The 10186-nt window shown below is 40.2% G+C and overlaps 1 long non-coding RNA gene across 1 annotated transcript; it reads left to right on the top strand.

Annotated features, from left to right (window-relative positions):
• The first annotated feature begins 1455 nt into the window (after positions 1-1455).
• Positions 1456-2054, top strand: LOC111609737. Its single transcript, XR_002753294.1, has 3 exons — positions 1456-1603; positions 1687-1799; positions 1872-2054. It is a non-coding gene; the product is annotated as an uncharacterized LOC111609737 (long non-coding RNA).
• The last annotated feature ends 8132 nt before the right edge of the window (positions 2055-10186 follow it).

Raw genomic sequence — 10186 nt, 5'->3', positions numbered from 1 at the left:
ATGAATAAAAATGCATTCGAAACTCATTTTGCACATTTTTTTTCTTAAGCTATAGAAATTCAAGTGGAGAGGGAAAAGTCAAGTATTCACACATTTTGTGGTGAGTGACAATATACAAGATAGAATTTGGTGTTTAAAATTCAATTAAGCTGCTTATATTGGGGGTTTATTGAAGACGGGTCATTTTGACCCGGAGGATAAAGGGTGTATACAGAAAATGAGGACAACAGGACAACAACGTGTCTGTGTTGAATTCTCAACTTCCAAAATAGCATCAGTTCATTGTGTAAGTCTTAACATGCATAAGTCTTAAAGTTGTCATAATGTGAATCATATATTAATTAATTTATATTCTATTATTTTCTAAATCTGTCCTGAATTGGTAAATTGCTCCCAAGTGAGTCCTGAGTTTCTCTAACAGGTCAGTGTATGAACCATTAGCTCAACCAACGATCAACCAGTTTTCTGAAACAGATTGGAGGTGCATCTTGTGAACCATCAGTTGGCAACATTATGCTCTATATAGTCAGAACACAACACAATGTTACATGTCTGAGAACTGATGAACAAGTATCTGGGCAGAGTGAACAGCCAGAGAGAAGAAGAGGAGTGAGGCTGAGGAGGAAATAGTTGGGAGGAAAGCAGAAGAAGAGTCAGAAGAGGCTGAGGACATCTGCCAGTTTCCATCAGTCCAACATCAGGACATGGCTGAGACCCACAACATGATGCTGATGGAGGTCCTCCCACCCTACTGTTCATTCCTTAACCCCACTGAGGAAAAAAGATTCCTCAGTGGAGTTAAGGAACAAAGTGACTATGGAAATTAAAATGTAATGTAATTTCTACAGCACTGTACAGTTTTCCTTGAGGAGATTGTCCTGTGGCTCCTTTTCTACTTTTTTTGTTCTCTGCATTTCTGTCTTTTTCTTTCTGAATCACCATGGCATGGTCCATGAATAAATTATAGCAAAAGCATAAATCAGTGTTTCTCAATCCTGGTCTTCAGCGTCACCCTGTCCTGCAGGTTTAGGTATTTCCCTTCTGCCACACACCTGAATTGTATCTCTGGATGATTAACAAGCTTCTGCAGTACTTGATTGTCATCCAATCATTTGAATCAGCTGTTCTGGAGTAGAGGCACATCTAAAACATGCAGAGCAGGGGGGCGTTGAGGACCAGGGTTGAGAAACACTGGCGTAAATGATCCTTTTGTAGTCTCTTCTCATGACTAATCGATTTGACTGTCTTATCTGTACATAGAGAGACTATAACTTATTATTTTGAGTCACTGATATGTTAACAGACAGGATTTTAAGAGCTGAACTAAGGATTTTGAAAGCAAACAAATGCTATTTTTCCTGTTTCTACAAATTGTTTTGAGAAATGCGCTTACTGTTTTGTAAATGCCAACAATGACTCGAGAAATGCACCAAAAGTGACTGAGAAAAACTAACCTAGCATAAATTGTCTCAGCTGTATCAATTTGTTTGCCTGTATGAAAAGTGTTCACATTTACAGCTTTGTTTCTGCTAGCTTGCAGGAAATGTAACTTACATAAATGGTTGAAGACAACCTATTGGCCTTCATGAGACTCAGATAAATGGTGAGTATCTATTTCATAAATTGCCTAAAACAGTTATATTTGTTTTTATTTGTTTTTTGTTTGTGTATTTTGTCTGGTTGCAGACCAGAGGATCACACCTGTTGACAACAAACAAAGGTTTAACTACTGAATTTTCAGTCAGAAATGATCACACCACCTGGTTGAAGTACCTGTGTCCATATGCAAGTCAACAAAGGTGAAACAAACATTTAAGCGAATAAGATGTTCATGTAGTGCATCTTTCTAACTTTTTCTTTTTGTTTTCCAGCAGAGAGGAAACACCCGATTGACAACATGCGAGTCTCAATTTCAACCTGTGACTGGGAAGACTACAACCATCCTGAGCAACGTCTGATCTCAGCGACTTGTGACTCTCAACCCAGAACAAGAATCCTTTTATCACCATTTTGTCTTCTACAATATGTTATCTCTTATGTGGACACATACTGTTTGTTTTGTTTTTGTTTTCCAGATCTCAGTAATACCGTGAGGAAACTGGACATAAAATAGAATCAGTTCTTTTTTTAACTTGACTTTTTAAATAGAAATTGTTTCTTTAAGTGGATTACTCGTAATCTGTATTTTTGTTTAATTAGAAATTATTTTCTTTATAACTTTCTGTATAGAAATGCTTGACAAGTTACACTTCCTTGGTTGTTGTACTATAATTTGTATGGTAAAATTCTGGTAGGAACAGAGACCAGTAATTTACCATAAGTTTTTTTTGGGGGGGAGGGTTTACAATAAAATGTCAATATATCATACAGTCTGGATGTGTTTTTCACTCATGTAGATATTATGCCTCAGTCAGCATGACCGTATTTACTACGGCAAAACCACATTTTATTTTTTTTAAAATATTTTAGGAAGTACGGTATTTTACCGTATATTAAAAATACGGTAAAATCCTGCATTTACAAAATACGGTGACAAACTGGCAGCTGTGGTTGCCAGAATTTTACCGTATTTTAAAAATACGGTAAAATCCTGCATTTAGCAAATACGGTAAAAAACTGGCAGCTGTGGTTGCCAGAATTTTACCGTATTTCAAAAATACGGTAAACTCCTGCATTTAGCAAATACGGTAAAAAACTGGCAGCTGTGGTTGCCAGAATTTTACCGTATTTTAGAAATACGGTAAAAAACTGGCAGCTTTGGTTGCCAGAATTTTACCGTATTTTAGAAATACGGTAAAAAACTGGCAGTTTTGGTTGCCAGACTTTTACCGTATAAAGACGGTAAACTTCTGGCAACTCAGCTGCCAGTTTTTTACCGTAAAATGAGGCCGTTTTTTTTTACAGTGTGGACATCACATACATATGAAGCTGAACTTGATGGTAATACTCATGTTTCTTCTTCAGATGGATTAATCTGTCTATGCAAAACTCTGTGTCATCACTGCTCCCTGTCAGACCATTATGGTTCTTGTAAGGACACATGATCTCCACAGACCTTCTACCACAGCAGTTGAGCCTCAGTGCAGCTCAAAGTGGAGCTGCCTACAGCATGATCCCAAACTGAAAGAAAAAATAACACTGATACTAATTTCTACAAATATATTATGTACATAAGTTTCAGTGGTGATGGTAAATCTGCAGCAACAAAGGTGAGATTTTGGTTGTTTTTTTTTTCTTTTACAATAACTCTCATTGAAGACGGCTATAGCAGTGGAAAGCAATGTAATATTAATTGGTTATACAACATCATTTTAAATCGCATACACAGCCATCTGCTGTCAGAATGTAGTTGTTTGTCTTGTTTACAATGACCCAGACGTTGTACATGTCAGTCCTCTTCCCTTGTGCTTGACTTCAGTCTTCAGAACAAAGTTGTCTATGTCATATTCATGTAAAAATATGTCCCGTCCACTACTGTCTGTTTAGATATACTCATCCAGTATCTTGAAGGACTTCAGGCTCTCCCGGAACAGAGACTCGGTCTCTCGATCAGGTAACAGTGGACGTCCATCCACTGAAGTTTGGGCCATTTCCTTTCGCTCACTTGCATATAGGGCGTGTGGATCATTTAGTCACGTCCCATCAGTTGCATAACTTACTTTATCACACGGTGCTAAAGAAGTTGTAGTACGCTGACAACATAGTGGCCAACATGAAAACAGAGAGATAAATGCAGGTAACCATATCAACTGGTAACATTTTAAAGGCTCTTTCTGCAGGCAAGTTGCGCTTTGTTTCCAAACAAATAATCCCTTTATATGAGTGCTGTGTAGCGACTGTACTAAACTGAACTATTTTTGTTGCAGATCTTTAATTAAATATTGCACCGCCAAATCTCTTTTGATTGTTTTGCAACATTACACTGCCACCATAAGCTGCGTAGTTCAATATATTTCTAGTCACGTATCTCAATTGTTGGTGAATTGTTTTAAATGAACCGATATTCTTCTTTGCCATGCTACTATTTACTGTCATCCAATAACCACATAAACAGGAAGAGTTGGCTTGAATATATGCTTTTCATTAATGCTCGACTCTGACATTTTATTTTATACGGTACATTTAACATACGAACATAACAAATTTTTAAGACCAAAAATTGAATCAAGGATAAATTCGTTGGAAAAAATGTCTTAATACAATCAGAACTGACATTTTTTGTTGCTTTGTTTTTCTTGCTTGTGAAGAAAATCTATTCTCTTTTTCTCTTCTCATTCTAAATCATAGTGCCAAGGAGTTGGGCCTTGATGAGGCCTTTTACTTAGACACCTTCATTTTTAGCAGACATTGAAGAAGTCCATCCGAGGCAGCCCAACAGGCGTGAAATGTGAAAAGGAAGACATTCGGAGACAGAAAAGGTGGGAGGACTCAAATTACACCCCTCATCGCTTTAATACCTATCACCTCTTAGCTCATTCACTCCCCTCCCAGACACTTTTAAACCGCCATTTAATCCCGCCTAATGAAATAGAATTCCTTTTTCGCTTTGTTGTTTGAGTAGGGCTTAACAATAATTGAATGGTTAGTACGTCTTTACATAATTTTCTTGCACTAAGAAAAGGTGGAATAAAAAACCCATATGAGAGTTTAATGTAAGCTTACTAAGAGGAAACTGGCCTTGTACCCACAGAATGACTTTATAAGTAGGGAACGGGGCAGCTCAGTTCCCGCCTGGACCACCCACTTGCTGACCTTTCTGAAATGGACTTTAATGCATGAAGTGGAATAAACCCAGATTAATCATGTGTTTCGACTGGGTCATGGACATGTGTGTAACACAGATGGTTGAGCGGTTTTTCTAGTGCTTCTGTGTTTCTGGCATAAATGAGGTGATCCCAACTAACCCCAAAACACACCTGTACCAGTACATGTGATTAGAGTGTTTTTTTTTACTATTAATAAACATCTTGCACCATTCAGCCTCCCAACCGTTCCTCATACTACTTCTTGGAAAAAGAAGAGAAAAAAAAGGCCGCATTGTTTACCTTTGAAACTCTTCAAACTCACAATTGAGATTAAATGGGTGAGCTGTTTGAGTGTATTCACCCTACCTACAATTTAGTTTAAGGCACCTGAAGATAACACCTCAACCAGGGGAAGTCAAAATCTTTGTGCACATCCGTAGACATGAATATGTAGACGCCTCGTTGAGCGGGTCGGCCTGCTGCTGCGATACGTCACAGCAACCCCCATATTGAATGTGGCGTGTCTGCCAGAAAGCTAATACAAGCAAATGAACCAAACTTCATAAAGCGCCATTCAACAAGGTGTTTTAAGAGCATGCCTGTCATCGACCCTTTCTCTATTCTCTCACACACACTAATATATTTGGAAATCAAAGAAAGCACCATAGATGACTTTTCTAACTTTTTGATGTGATTAATTGTTTTGGGGGATTTCTGAATAAAGAAAACAATGTTCATATTTGATGCAAGTGATTCTGACAAATCATCAGTCCTTGGAGACCCTATAGTTGACTTGGACTTTGAGTCAAAAACTTGAGTTGACTGGGGTTTGGTCCTCAAAGCCTTGAGACTGGATTTGGACTTAGTCCTTTTGATTTCCCTCTGACCTAGAAAAGATGACTTGTGAATATCTGTGGCGTTCACACCTTAAGGTGTTATCAGTTCAAATGTCAAGCTGTTCTTTAAGATGTTAGAGCTCTTTTTTAGTTTCAATACAAATTTATCTTCAAAAGTAATCCCTTACAGTTTTTCTATGTCGCTTTGGTGCATATCTCAGAACAGAATTGAAATCCTTAAAAGTGCTTCTTCAATCTTCAAATCATTGTGTTTCTTCAAATCAAACATCAAAAAAGCAATTTCTGATTTCTGTGAATACATTGCGAAAGCTTTGGTTCATCATCCATGTGATCATGTACAATTCTCAGATTTGTCCTTAATTATAAAATGCTTAATGTCATGTTGATAAAAATGTATAATATGGATTTCTGTTGCATAACCGCTGTAACATTTAAGCTTAAGTTCATCATTGAAGTCTTATCGTGCAAAATGCTGGAACAAGTTGTTGTATGTCAAGCATATTTCCATACATTCCCAGTAGACTTCTTTTTTTTTACTAAATCTGTCCTGAATTTGCGAATGGTTCCTAGGTAAATCCTGAGCTTCTCCAATGTCGGTAAATGTGTGAAGCAGTCGATCAACCAATACTCAATAATTTTTCTGAAATAGCTTGCAGTTATCCAGTGAATAAAGCCAGAGCATGACATTACACTACAAGAATTTGGCCAGGGTCAACAACCATAGAGAAGAAGAAGAGAAGTGAGACTGTGGTGGAGGAGCAACGAGGCAAAACATAGGACGAGTCGGAAGAGGCTGAGGATGCATGGCCCTCGTATGCCATCGCTCCGACATCGTCAATATGTGGTTTGTGTACTTATAACTTTGATGATGCCATTTGACGAAATGTAACGTTTATTGCTCGTTTCACAGTTGGTGACTGATGATTGTGTGATGTAAAGCACTTTGAACTGCCTCGTTGCTGAAATGTGCAATACAAATAAACTTTATGATTTGATCTGATGGAAATCCTCTCACCCAGCTCTTCATTCCTTAACCCCATTGAGGATTTTGCTCTGAGCATGGAGATGGAAATTATGATAGAAAATTACACTGTATTTCCTACAGCACTGAATGTAAGGTTTTCCTTAAAGAGATTGTCTTATGTTCCCATTTCTACTTTTTCTGCCTTTGGGCTCTGAAGTACTGTCTTTTCCTTTCTGTATCACAATGACGTGATCTGTCAACAAATTACAGTAAAAGCATAAATAACGTTTATTTATCTTGAGTCTCAACCTCTTACCACTGATTTCCCACTGTTACAATTTAGAATACCTGTCATGAAAACTTTAGCCTTAGTTTACAGCAGCATCCCTCAAAAGTGCATTTTTGTATTGGGAACGTTACTCAGCAATTTAATTCTTATTCGTAGGCAATGAAACAAGGAGTTGCCACTCTTGTATCTGAGGCACTGACATGTTCATTGACCTAGATATTTACTTTTGAAAGATGAACTAAGGATTGTGTTTTACTGTTTGTACAAATTGCTTCGATAAATGCACTTACTGTTTTGCAAATGTCGAAGATGTGACACGAGACACGCACCAAAGCGACAGAGAATAACTGCAACATATGTCAATACATAAACAAGAGCTTTAAGTGTTTTCCAGTCTGAGTTTGAATTTGCATTGAATAAAAGCGGCTTCCTTAGCGCATTTATTGTCATGTGAGAACGAATAAAGCATGAGAGTCTGTGCTGTTAAAAATCTCAGGGTTCGATAGAACAACCGAAGCAGGAAACTGAAGATGAGAAGGGCTTGGAGGTCCTTCTCTCCTCTGATCCATCAGAGCCTCGCCGCTGTGGCTCCGAGACCGGGTCCTTCTGCGGGTGAGAAAAGCTGGACTCAACCCAACAGCAGCTGAGCGGGGGAGAGTCATAACACTTCAAATAACGTGTAAGGGTTATGTGATCCTCTCGGAGCAAGCGAGCCGCTCTGCTGTGAGTCTGAGCAAGAGACAAATGAAAGGTGAGCCAGTGAGTGTTGGGTTAGGGAAGGAGAGAGTGAGAGAGAGAGAGAGAGGAGAAGAGGAGCAGAAGTCATAAAGAATAAGTCACTGTGCTAAACGAACAAAGGAATGAAAGAAAAATGAGCATGAGAACAGAATGTGTTGAGAGGACAGGAAAGAAAAAGTCAGGTTCAAAAAAGGGAGAGAAGGAGGAAACAGTGAGTGTTGAGTGTTAAAGGTAGCATAGTGAAGTCTCTGCAGTGCTCCAGCAGACTGAGAGCATCTACAGGACATTGTTCCTGTGTACTGCAGGCATGCAGCATATGGGTGAGAGTGCAAACAAGTGAGTTATTGCTTGTGCTCGTCCAGTAACATGGCCATTCTAAACAAGGGTCAGGTACTGAGGAACAAGTTCATATTTATGCATTTTAGGTTGTCTGTGTGTGTGACTGTCATGTACTGGCAGTAACTGCTTAGTCGGGCGGGAAATCGGAGTAGCGCTCCTCTTCATCCGTCTGCCGCAACACATCAGCGCTGCCCTCACCATCAGATGACAGCCCACGACTGTCGGTGTCCTCGCTAAAATAGTCGCCGTACGGCTGTGACAAGACCCAGTGGCGGAGCTCTGCTTACGACCGAGGCACATTTCAGGTTCAGCTTGACATGATGAGGATGTAGAAGGGAGTGAAAAAGCTTCAAGTGATTGCATTTTTAACGTTTGTTTGTTTGTTTTGTGATTTGTTATACTCGCAATGTTCATTCGTTGGCCTTGTGAAAATCAGTGAAATACAGTGGTGTAAGAAGAGCAATAAAAGTTCTAGAAATTAATGGAAGGAAAAAAAGGAGAGATTCCTTTATCTGTTTAACCAACCCATTCTTACTCCTGACTCGTCGTATATTGACGATTTGGGACTCAGTGTCACATGTTGACGCGTGGGGTACCCCCTTCGCATCAATAATTGATGAGAAGGGTTCTCTCATTGAATGCTGTACCGCTCCCTAAGCGTCCAAAACCGACGATCTGGGCAGGGTTAGGGTGAAGGTTACGGTTAGGCTTAGGGTTCACCCCCAACGCGTCAACATGTGACGGTGAGGGAACCTGCAAAAGCGTCAATATATGACGAGTCGGGAGTGAGAATGGGTTGGTTTAACTGACACCCCAATCGAATTCATTTAGACCGCCACATACTCAGGCTCACTCATCTGAGGTCATTCTTTCTTCTCTTTTCTAGAATGCTATAAAAAAAATGTTGACTAAAATGACTTTAAAGACCAAAAAAGCCTTCTTGTAGACTTTTACCAAACCAGACTCCTCAAACCAAGCTGATTTTATTGGGAATTCTTTCTACTCTGTAACTTGTGCAGCTTTTATTACCCTCATACATCCAGATCCTTCATGCCACCGAATGTTGCTGATTCTAATTTTGCGGTCTCGACTGTTCCACAGCATTCCATTAAAAAGCTCAGCAGTGTCCTCTGTGTTATCTATAACACAGTGTTATACTCCAATTAGGTCTTGCAATATGTCAATGGCATTGTCTTACTTTATCACAGTAATGTAGACTGTCTACATTGTGCCCACTATGAAGTTTGTTTTTCTTTCCAAATGACAAAGTATCTGATTATGTCAGAATATGGGTGTCAACTGTACAATATTTTAATGTTGTGTTTTTACCTCATTAGATTCTACCCATGGCATCTACTGATCTAACCCATCCATCCATCCATCCATCCATCCATCCATCCATCCATCCATCCATCCATCCATCCATCCATCCATCCATCCATCCATCCATCCATCCATCCATCCATCCATCTTCTTCCGCTTATCCGGGGTCGGGTCGCGGGGGTAGCAGCTTCAGAAGGGAGGCCCAAACTTCTCTCTCCCCGGCCACTTCTTCCAGCTCCTCCGGGGGAATCCTGAGGCGTTCCCAGGCCAGCCGAGAGACATAGTCCCTCCAGCGTGTCCTGGGTCTTCCCCGGGGCCTCCTCCCGGTGGGTCGTGCCCGGAACACCTCACCAGGGAGGCGTCCAGGAGGCATCCTGACCAGATGCCCGAGCCACCTCAACTGGCTCCTCTCAATGTGAAGGAGCAGCGGCTCTACTCTGAGTCCCTCCCGGATGACTGAGCTTCTCACCCTATCTCTAAGGGAGAGCCCAGCCACCCTACGGAGAAAACCCATTTCGGCCGCTTGTATCCGTGAACTCGTTCTTTCGGTCATGACCCAAAGCTCTGATCTAACCATGCCAATTATCAGGAGGGCTCTTGGGGTAATGTTGAAATACATTCATCCATGTGTGGTATGTTAAGTGATCTGGTCCACTCACAAATATGATGGGACTGCTCCAATCTAATATACGGGATACTGAATGTGCTGGATTGTCTTGGCCCAATATTGCAGTGTGTCTGGGGTTCTACTGAGGACAAACAAGCATGCAGCCTGTTGAATTTGTAACGTGTAACCAATGAGAACGCAAATTGACGAAAAGACAGAGGGGAATCCAAAATACACAGAGGACAAAACAACTGCCATGGCAGAGCAGAGTGTCCTGTGGACGTTGTAAACTTCTTTGAATTGTTTTTCTCTGTTGAATATAGT

Source organism: Xiphophorus maculatus, chromosome 1 (assembly GCF_002775205.1).
Source record: "Xiphophorus maculatus strain JP 163 A chromosome 1, X_maculatus-5.0-male, whole genome shotgun sequence".
Classification (NCBI taxonomy): Eukaryota; Metazoa; Chordata; class Actinopteri; order Cyprinodontiformes; family Poeciliidae; genus Xiphophorus; species Xiphophorus maculatus.
This window is presented reverse-complemented; position numbering and strand designations above follow the sequence as displayed.